Genomic DNA, 10772 nt, shown 5'->3' with positions numbered 1-10772 from the left:
GTTATCGTTGCTAAATAGAGTATTATGATGAAGGAGAAAGAAATGTTTTGACAAGTACCCCAAGGCAAGTAATAATAAACTGGTCTTCGGTCTTCTCGCTCTGATCATAACAGTCTATGGTGTTGCCAGATTGCACCTCAAGTGCCAATAGGTTTCTTACAAGCAACGGTTAAGCCGAACGAAATGAACCGAACACGAACCGATGTCATCCATAGATCCATAAACACAATTTATTTTTCTTCGTTATTTTGACAATGGATGACGGTTTGACATCTCATTTCATTTCATTTCAGTCTCAGAGAGCTCGTCAAACTGACACAACCAATTCCATTTTCTATTGGCACTTTAAGTGTAAGCTGGAAACACTATTAGCAACGACCACGATTGATCAAGATACATCAAAAATATGTTTAAAAATGAGCGATAGAGAAATTGGATGACAACGAGCGATCACTTCTCATCATAGAAAATTGACGCCCTCTACAGTGCAGCTCAATTGCCTGACTTGACTTGAATTTAGAATTTTTTCATTCGTTAATCTTTGACATCTCTACTTAAACACTCGGCATACGTATTATACACGATTTGTACTGTGACTAACATTCTGAGTCTGAATTCACAGTCATCCGTTTTCATTCTGTTTTGCCTACGAGTGCATGACAGTTGACATTTTATACAATAGAGCAAGTGAGGTCAGGGACTAAAGTAAGGAACAAGTGTGTAGGCAATTGGCGACACTGCCCCTTAAAGTGGCGACACTGCCGTCGACATTTGCGACCACAGAATTTTCACGGTATTTGTGGCGAAACCGTTTTTCTAAATGAGGAGCTTATTTACAGCATTTGAACTCCTCCTCTGCAATTAATGCTTCGACTGAACTCAACAAATTGAACCAATAAACTACCAACAAAACATGCGTCACGAATGACAATTGTTGATGAAACCACACCATTTTCAAGAAAATTTTAGGATAAAATAAAATAACTTTAAAGACGAAAACCGAATCATTCGTTAAATTTTTTGAGTTCAGACGCAGAATGCGACACCATTAGCGGTCATGAGTTCCAAAGTTTGAATTACCACGCCAAAATTCTAACTTCAAGTTTGCAGATCTATCTTGATATTTTCCGGTCAGTTCTTTCCGCTGCGCTGAAAGAAACGTCTTCACCAGAACCCGAAGAATTAAAACTGCTTCTGGTTAGAAGATTGCCTGTAGCCAAACCAAGAAATTTAAAAATTTCACCTGCGTCGCATTTTTCCTTTAAATGTTTTTATATACCTAAATTACACCTAAATAAGTATTTGCTCGAATCAGAGATTCACTTATACTTTAAGAGTTGTGCAGTTCACTGTTTTTGTATCATCAAAAGTTAGTATTTAAAAAAAATTCATACCTAGTACCCGAAAAGTGCGATTTATGAAAATCTGTGTATTTTGGATAAATTCTGGTGGGTCAGTCTATGTTTCACTAACATTTTGGATAAATTCTGGTGAGTCAGTCTACGTTTATGATATAATCTGTCTATTTTGGATAAATTCTGGTGGGTCAGTCTATGACTCACTAAAAATAGACAGATTTATGAAAATTTGGCCAGTTCAGAGCAAAAACATGGGCCCCTGACAAGATCTGGCTACACCGAAAAAAATCCTTATTTTAGTCCCTGAGTGAGGTCACCTTTTGAGACCAGCCATTTAAAAAAAGAACGTTACAGCGCATTATTTGTAACACTACATAGCACTGGTATGTACTAGCAGATACTGGTACTAGCTGGTACTAATACTAGCAGATGACTTGTTTTTGTTGTATGTGTTAAAACATACAATACAAACAATCCTAAGCTGTAGCTCGTATCACTAAAGCCTCCAAATTTTACACTTGTCAATTCAGTGTTCATGCTAGTTGCAGTGCTGTAAACACTCTCAAAATCATTGATTAATTAAGAATTCTCATACATTTTTCCACACGACATGAAAATTTTGACAGGTGGCCCATCCATTTCTGTCAAAATTTAATTTCACTGGCTGGTGACTTGTTAGGGAAAAACGGAAAAGGAAGACGTAGGCAAAGCTTGACTTCAACGAATAAAATTACTCGAGAAGCCGGACTAAATGCTGTGCTTTATTCATCATATTTTACCTATCTCCTACATTGCCATGTACCGAACTCATTTCGTTTGGTTTTGTGCATAATAATAATGTAAAATAATTGAAAAATAAAATTACCAATTTGAATATTGAATGTTATCTAACAGTGTTAGACTAACACACCGAGTTACAGTGGAAATAATATTGTGAAGATGTAAAATTGAAGATTTTTTTTTCCTCATTTTTCGTATTAAATTTTTCATTAAATTATTGGTGTCGTAATTCAATACAGTTTTTAGAATTGGACATACACGTTCAAATTGGAAATGTACATTTTACACATTTATCCCGAATCCGACGCAGAGATACGGCTAGATTATTATGTTCAGATTCATAAATTTCATTTTATTTTATCGGATAAATTTGTACAAAATTGTTTATTTCGAGATAAATCTCTCCGACAGGTATTCCATTTCGGTCGGTTAGTCGAGACGCTTTTTGTCGCTTCCTGCTTTATAATGTATCATTTAAGTTAAGTATACAACCAGTTGGCGAAATGAAATTTCGACAGAAAATGTATGGGCCATCTGTCAAAATTCTCGTCATTTAGGTCATTTACGTCATTTTTCGTGAAAAGGGAGATCTATCATGTCCCATAATTGAAAATAGGGACCCTGGGTGGGCGCCGATTCTCATGAATTGAATTTAAGAATTCGTAATTTACGTGAAATTTGGTTCGTCCTAAAAGTATGAAAACAGTCCCAATGCAACGACGCTTCGTTCCAGACAACTTTATATAGTCCCTTCATTTCTTGCTCTTCCTAGCCTTTTAATTTAGAAATGTTCATAGAGAGATAGCATCAGTGCGACCATGTACAATGTACATGTCACCTCTCGTGATTATAACTCTTTCGATATATTAGGCAGTGTAGTGTTGTTGCTTTGTTAACATTGTTGCAGTGTAAAGATTTGGTCGCACTTCAAGTATGAGTGATACTGAAACTTGACAGTGTGTCACGCAACTGAAAAACACCATTTCATTCACATTATTACTCTTTTTGACAGCTGTCGACTATAATCACTTTTGAATGACTTAATGCATTGATTTCGTTGTTTACGTTATAAATGATGGAAATGATGCCGGAGAAGGAGTCTGTCTTCTACGATTATGAAAACTCTGATTTCCTTGGTCTCAATGACTTTTTTACAAATGCTGACTGGTCACGAGTGTTTTCTGATGGATCGAATGTTGACGAGGCAGTTGATGCGTTTCAGTCGGTGCTACGTGAAGGCTGCGAGCGGTTTGTTCCGATTTTAGTCAAAAGGTCGACGAATGCTCCACCGTGGTACACGAATGCGATCGCCAATTTGAAGAACAGGATGAACAGAGCATTCAAGAAGCTTGCACGCTCGAGTGACCCGTCGGATAAGCTTAAGTATTGTGCGTTGAACAAGGAGTTCCAAACGAAGCAGCGTTATGCCTATGACGCCTATGTTCGTAAGCTCCAGGTTGATCTGGTGGATGACCCCCGAAAGTTTTGGAAGTTTGTTGACTCGAAGAAGAAGACGAAAGGTCTGCCAGCTTCGATGTACTTAGGTGATGAAGTGGCCGATGACCCTGAAGGAATTTGTTCACTTTTCAGTAAGTTCTTCCAGTCAGTTTACGTTCCTGACGTTCACCCTCCGTCGGCCTTTCGTGTTGATAAGATGGCGGATGTTTTCAGTTACCGGCTGGATGAAGCCGAAGTGCTTAAAGCTCTGCAGAGCCTTGATGTTAATAAGGGTGACGGTCCAGATGACGTTTCGCCGCTTCTGATAGAAAGTTGTGCTGCCTCGCTGTTTTCGCCTCTGCATCGGATTTTCAACTTGTCTCTTAGTTCTCGTTCATTTCCTTCTCTGTGGAAATCTTCTTATTTGACGCCGGTTCATAAGAACGGTTCTAGGAGAGACGTTTCCAACTACAGAGGTATTGCGATACTGACTACTCTGGGAAAGCTGTTTGAGTCGTTGGTGTGTAGACGGATGGTTGATGACCTGAGTGATAAAATTTCTGTGAAACAACACGGCTTTCTGAAGGGGCGCTCCACTACCACCAATCTTTTAGAGTTTGTGACCAGTGCACTTCATGCCATTGAGTCTAAGTCCCAGGTTGATGTAGCTTACACTGATATTCAGAAGGCATTCGACCAGGTTCGTCACAGCTACCTTCTTCGGAAACTTAGTGAGTTGGGCGTACAGCCGTGTTTGTTGGACTGGATTGAGTCCTATCTCCGTCGCCGGGTCCAATTTGTCAAAGTCATGGGCCACTCATCTAAGTCGTTTGAAGTCACGTCAGGCCTTCCTCAGGGTAGCCATCTTGGGCCTCTTCTGTTCATTTTGTATTTTAATGATGTTACGAATGTTCTCATAAGAGCTGACTGTGGACTGTTTGCCGACGATCTTAAGCTTTATCACGTCGTCAATGGTCTATCCGACGCTATTGACCTTCAGAGTGACATTGATGCTTTTGCGAATTGGTGCCTTAGCAATCTTATGACTATTAATGTTTCCAAGTGTAAGGTTATGTCATTTTATCGGATTAAGAACCCAGTGGCTTTTGACTACTCAGTTGGTGATGTTGTTCTGACGAGGGTGTCCGAGATGACCGATCTTGGTGTGTTGCTGGATTCCCAGCTGACCTTTAAGCCTCACATTAGCGTGAAAGTTGCGAAGGCATATTCTATGCTGGGTTTCTTAAAGAGAATATGTTCTGATTTCAAGGATGTGAAATGTTTGACGAGTCTATATAATGCGCATGTCAGGTCTCATCTTGAATACGCTTCCGTGGTCTGGTCTCCTTCTGGTGTTGAGCTCAGCGACACCATTGAGTCTGTACAGAAGAGGTTTGTTTTGTATGCTCTAAGGCACTCGGTAAGGAGAAATCGGAACTATGAGCTTCCCCCGTATGACGAGCGTCGGAGGGTTTTGTGTCTTGAGCGGCTGTCCACTAGGAGGAGGAACGCGCGTGTGTTTTTCTTGTATGATGTGCTGAAGGCCAGAGTGAACTCGCCGAAGTTGACTACGATATTTGAATCGTATCGTCATATCCCTGACCACCCATACGGTTTGCGTCACTTTAATGTTTTTCGTCCTCCACGCCATAGAACGCTTTATGGCTATCATGAGCCGATTGCTGAGGCATGTAGAGAATTTGAAAGATTTATAGACGTTTTTAGAACCAGTGATTCTCGTGAGATTTTTCGTTCCAGGGTGAAGTCCTCCTCACGATGAAGGATCGTTACTGGCTATTCTCGTCGTTGCAGCAACTCATGACACACAATTCATTCGTACTACAAGCATAAGGTGGATTGCAATTTTGACGGGTCGACTGGGTTGCTTCCACTTCCGGTTTGCTTCTTCGTGCTACATCACAGTTAATCGATGTTGGCACCGTAATGATTTTATCAGTCTGATTACTTGGTTTTGTAAATTCTGTAATCTTTTGATAAATAAAATGTTTCAAATCAAATCAAAATATTATAGGAAGCAACGAATGAGACTTTCCAAAACCGAAGCGTAAAAACTTCCGCTACGCGCTCGGACTAGAGCTCTATGCAAAACGAAATTTTGTTTGTGTACACACAACAGACAACTTTTAAAATGTCAGTTTTGTAGATATTAAAACAAATAATTTGAAAATAAATTGATTTCTTCATTGTTAAATGTTTCAATTGTTGCTGAAATATTCTCGTTGTTATTCATAGACTTTTGCGTGTGGTCTTTCGCTTATCGCTGCAAAGCATCAAATTAACAACCGTTTACGTTTATTGTTGTTGTTGTTAAAAACCATGCTTGAATACAAAGCTTTAATTGAAAATCTACTTCCGGTATTCACCATTGCACCTTTTTTCGGCAGTTGAATAATGCAAATAATGCTGAGAAGGAGCTGAAAGCAAGCATTTTTGCATTGCCGAAGGCTTTATCAATTTACTGAAACACTACCGATAAAAGCAAAATGATCAGTAGGTAAGGTGATGTGAAGTAACGAGAGAAGTTTTAGGTGAATATGAAAGCGTTCAGCGGATGACCGAAATTGTGCGATCCTACTTTTGGGCAAGTGTAGCGCCACCCTTTCTTTTTCCTTGAATGAATTAATTAATGGGAGAGCGATCAATAGATCATGGTCAAATATCTTTTTAAATTCTCTCAAATCAATACTATCTCAAACTCTCAGCTCTCTGCGTCAAATCCACACCTTATTTCTTTGAAGTCTACAAACACTATTCTATATTTTGACTGACTACGCTGTAATTTACATGTAAATTTTAAAGGCTACTTGACACTTTCACCACCTTAATAAAAGTAGTTTGTTTGCTAGAGAGAGTATTGGTCAAATTCATCAAGAGCTAAAATTAAAATTTCAAATACATTTTTTAAACAATGGGGACAGCTGGGATGAAGTTGACAACTGATTTGACATATCAAACGACATTGGTAATGATCTATACATCGGAAAAGCCTTTCAACTCTGTGCGGAATTCTATAGAAATCGTAGGTTGCAAGTTGCAACACACAGTGTTCTCGACTTCACCTAAAAGTTGATTACAATTTTGGGAGCTTTTCTTTTGAGAAGCAGAGATGATAGATTTTCTCATTTGAAGTTCATAATACCAGAAGGTGTAGAACTTGCAATTGTTGGCGAGTGGACAATACAACAGTCTCTTCTGATGACAGATTTGTCAAAAACACAGATAGAGTTAATAGATTGGTCTGTGGATATGATCGTTAAGTTTGCACTGGTTGGATCCACCAACCACTTATTCCGAGCTTATATATTCAAGGAGTTCGTAACTCTAGTAATTCGACAAAAATGGTCAAAAGAGTTTCGAACGGATACCAGGGACCCATATGTTCCGATGGATTTGGACTATTTTCCTTGCTTAAATCCGAATTTACTCCATCCTTTTGAGACATAGTAACAGTGCTTACCAATGGAGTAAATGATGGAAATGATGCTTCTTGTGTGAAGTTTACCGATCCGATGCGAAGCCGAGTACACACAGATGAATTTTTCGAAAAATTAGATCAACACTGAACTTTGGAGTTCAGTATTGGGTCAAGTGTTCCATTGAAGGGGATCTGGTTGGCAACACTGAGGAATTTATCAGTGATGTCAGCTACGTCCGGTCTTTTTTAAATGACTAGACAAGTCTGGTTGGCAATACCTCAGTATTTTTGTTTAAACATCTCTCAGTGATGTCAGCCAGGTCAGAGAAATGTTAAGTTTTTACACACGCGGAGATTAGAAGGAATATGTGAATCCAGCGCCGATTTGGCCCATCGGTTTAATCCGGCTATGGAGTGTTATGATGAAAGAGAAAGAGATATTTTGACAAGTACCCCAAGGCAAGTCATAATAAACTGGTCTTCGTTCCTCTTGCTCCCAACGTACCACGTTGAATGAGAAACAAACACTTTGACAAGTACCCCAAGGCAAGTTTTAATAACTGGTCTTCGGTCTTCTCGCTCTGATCATAACAGTCTATGACTAGACAATTCTTGTTGGCACCACTGAAGTATTTTTGGTGAATCATTTCTCAGTGCTATCAGCTACGTCTTTTTTAAATGACTATACTGTAAGATAAATATTGATATCTTTAATGTTTCAAGCGTGTTTTCCTTGAATACGATTTTGATTAGTGATCTCATCACATTCTTTTCATATTTTTGCATCAGAAAAATGCTGCTGCCATTTATGCTCGCCAAATCTGTTTGCAAAAATTCAGACTATCAGACCAATTTGTGCCGTTTCGTATGAATTACAACCGAAAAACCGGTTCAATAAATATGTAGTCGACAATGTGTAATTGCAGATTATTGCCTACCGACGAACAAAAAAAAAACAACAACCATCCATCTCATCAATAAATCCTATCATTAATTTTGTATTATTTCCAATTAACAACTGAAACAATTTAATGTTGCAATATGGAATTACAACAACAATGCGAAGCATCAGCATCATCGTATATATTTATATCCAACTCCAACCGATAAATAATATAAAAAATTAATAAAACCGAAAGAAAGTATAAATAACGAAAAATGAGTGTGTTGAATTTTGTAGAATTTATAATATTCCATAATGTGGCTGATGGTGTGGTGTATTTCATACTTTACATACGCTGCTCACTTACGTTTATTTCAATTATTATGCAACTTGTGTAGTAAGTGAAATAAAATTATTTAAAAAAGCGAAATATTTCTTCTTCTAATAAGGATTGCATATTTATGAAACTGTTTACAACTAACGACCAAATATGTTGCAACGTTGTTTGATTCAAATTATATTTGGCTACATTCGAATGGATGGGTGGAAGTTTGCAGCCATAGCACTGCAAGGTTCTGAAAGTTCATGTTAAGACAACTCTGAGTTGATCACGAAGGCTGTGACACAGAGTTTGCGTCAGTGGCTAAGAAATTTGTTTATGTGAAAAATGGAACTTAACAAAAACAAAATACTGAATTTTCGAGAAAAAAAATATTTTTTTTAAGTTGATTCCTCCAAAGTTCTGAAAGAACAGGTTAAGACAACCACGAAGGCGGTTGACACCAAATTTTATAAATATTTTTCTCGAAAATTCAGAATTTTGTTTTTGTTAAGTTCCATTTTACATATAAACATCGCAGCCGTTGACGCAATTGTGTGTCACCGCCTTCGTGATCTACTCAAAGTTGTCTTAACCTGTTCTTTCAGAACCTTGGATTCCTCTCACTATCTATAGTGAGTGCACTTACAAAATTTGGTATCACCAGCATCCGTGGTTGACTTAACTTGTTCTTTCAGAACCTTGCAGCACTGCTCCTAGTATTAACAATGAAAAAACAAACGTCAAATTTGGAAGTCCGAGTGATAGAAGTCGCCACCGCTTTAGATTGTTGGTATTGAGTGTTTTAAAGCATACAACGAAAACAGGTCATCTTACTTGTCAGCCTCCACATATCTTCTATTTTAATGCTTAGGAGCAGTACTAGCAGAATCCAGCTCTTTGAGGCATTTCACATAAAAGATTCCAAAACAATGTTCGAGAGAGCACGCGAGGAAATTTGTTCGAATAAAAAGAGAACTTGATTTTTTGGAATCTTTGAATACTTCAGTGTCATGCCACTACTCCCAGCATTAATTCTCTTAAGTCGAACGTGTACATGGATTGTGTGTTTTAAAACTCCCACCAAGAATTTTTCAAGGTTGGATCATGGATTAACGGCTTTCACTTTTTTTTTGACAAATGCCTATGTTACGGGGTCAGATGTGACAAAACGATAAGCTTGATGACAATCTTCAATCTTGTCCGTGATCCCATGGGAAAGTACGCAGCAAGTTTGAAGTATATTTTACTGTAGTAAATGATAGTGTTGTGGTGCAAATGAAAGAAAAAAAAATGTTTATGTTCGGTCTCGGCGTATTTGCCTGTTTCCCGGGAAACAAAATCAAGGAGTTGACTTTCAGTCGTTAGAATGGGGAGATGCGAAAGTTGTCAATCGGGTTAAGTAATTGCCTTGACAGCAGACAGCCTATCCATCATATGAAACATGAAACTCACTATACATTGACAGAAACCGATGACGCATTGTTGTGGACTTGTGACATCTGACATAGGCGTGCGTGGCACATTGACATAACGCTAGAATTGTTTGTGATTCATCAAAGTACAATACACTAGTTTTTCTCTATCTCGATGTTGTGCGATTAAAGTTTGCGAAATTTATATCAAACAAAGAACAACCAGCTGCAGTCGATTACCACGTCAAAGATCAATTTTATTGACTACATTTCTACATTTTCCGTATCTATTCTACACAAGGGGTAGGTAAACAACTCTAACAACGTAGAGCCGAATTCGGCGCTCATAAACGTACGATTTCTTTCTAGAAAACAAGGACAATGTCAACTGACGTGGTGCTGGCCAATGACACCGAGGTTGTATCAAAAATTGGTAGAAATCTCTATTTGAACGCCGAGAAGGCTGATGTTCATTTCATTTTTCAATCCGGGGACGAGCGTGTTCCAGCTCAAAAAAACATTTTGTCTAGCGGCAGTGATGTTTTCGACACGATGTTTTACGGTTCGATGAAGGACGACGGCGACATCGAAATCGTCGACGCAACAGCTGAAGCGTTCAAAGAATTTCTGCGCTTTTTCTACTTTAACAAGGTCGATGTGAGCATGGAACATGTGGCGGGCGTCATGTATCTCAGCAGAAAGTACAATGTAGCAGAAGGTCAACGATTGTGCGTAAATTTATTGGCAGCCAATATCACAGATCAAACTGTGATTTCCACGCTCAGCCTGGCCATATCACATGAAGAGTCGCAGCTGCAGAAATCGTGTAAATCATTCATTGCATACAGAACGGATGAAATTTTTAAATCCGAGGATTTCCTCGTTAGTGATCGACGAGTGTTGGAGCACATCGTCAAAATGGATTATCTTGCATGCACTGAACAGGCACTGTTTGAAGCGTGTATGTCATGGGTCCGAGCGACCAGTCATGAAGATAACCTAACCAGAGATATTGTCCAAACTCACTTGGGACGGCTATTCTATGAAATTCGATTCGGAGCCATGACTTTAGAAGAATTCGGCAAACTCTTGCCTGTGTATAGCGAGTTGTTCTCCCCAAATGAATACAGTGAGCTTCTTCGAG

The sequence above is a fragment of the Bradysia coprophila genome, unplaced genomic scaffold, assembly GCF_014529535.1.
Source record: "Bradysia coprophila strain Holo2 unplaced genomic scaffold, BU_Bcop_v1 contig_235, whole genome shotgun sequence".
In the NCBI taxonomy this organism is placed as follows: domain Eukaryota; kingdom Metazoa; phylum Arthropoda; class Insecta; order Diptera; family Sciaridae; genus Bradysia; species Bradysia coprophila.
This window is presented reverse-complemented; position numbering follows the sequence as displayed.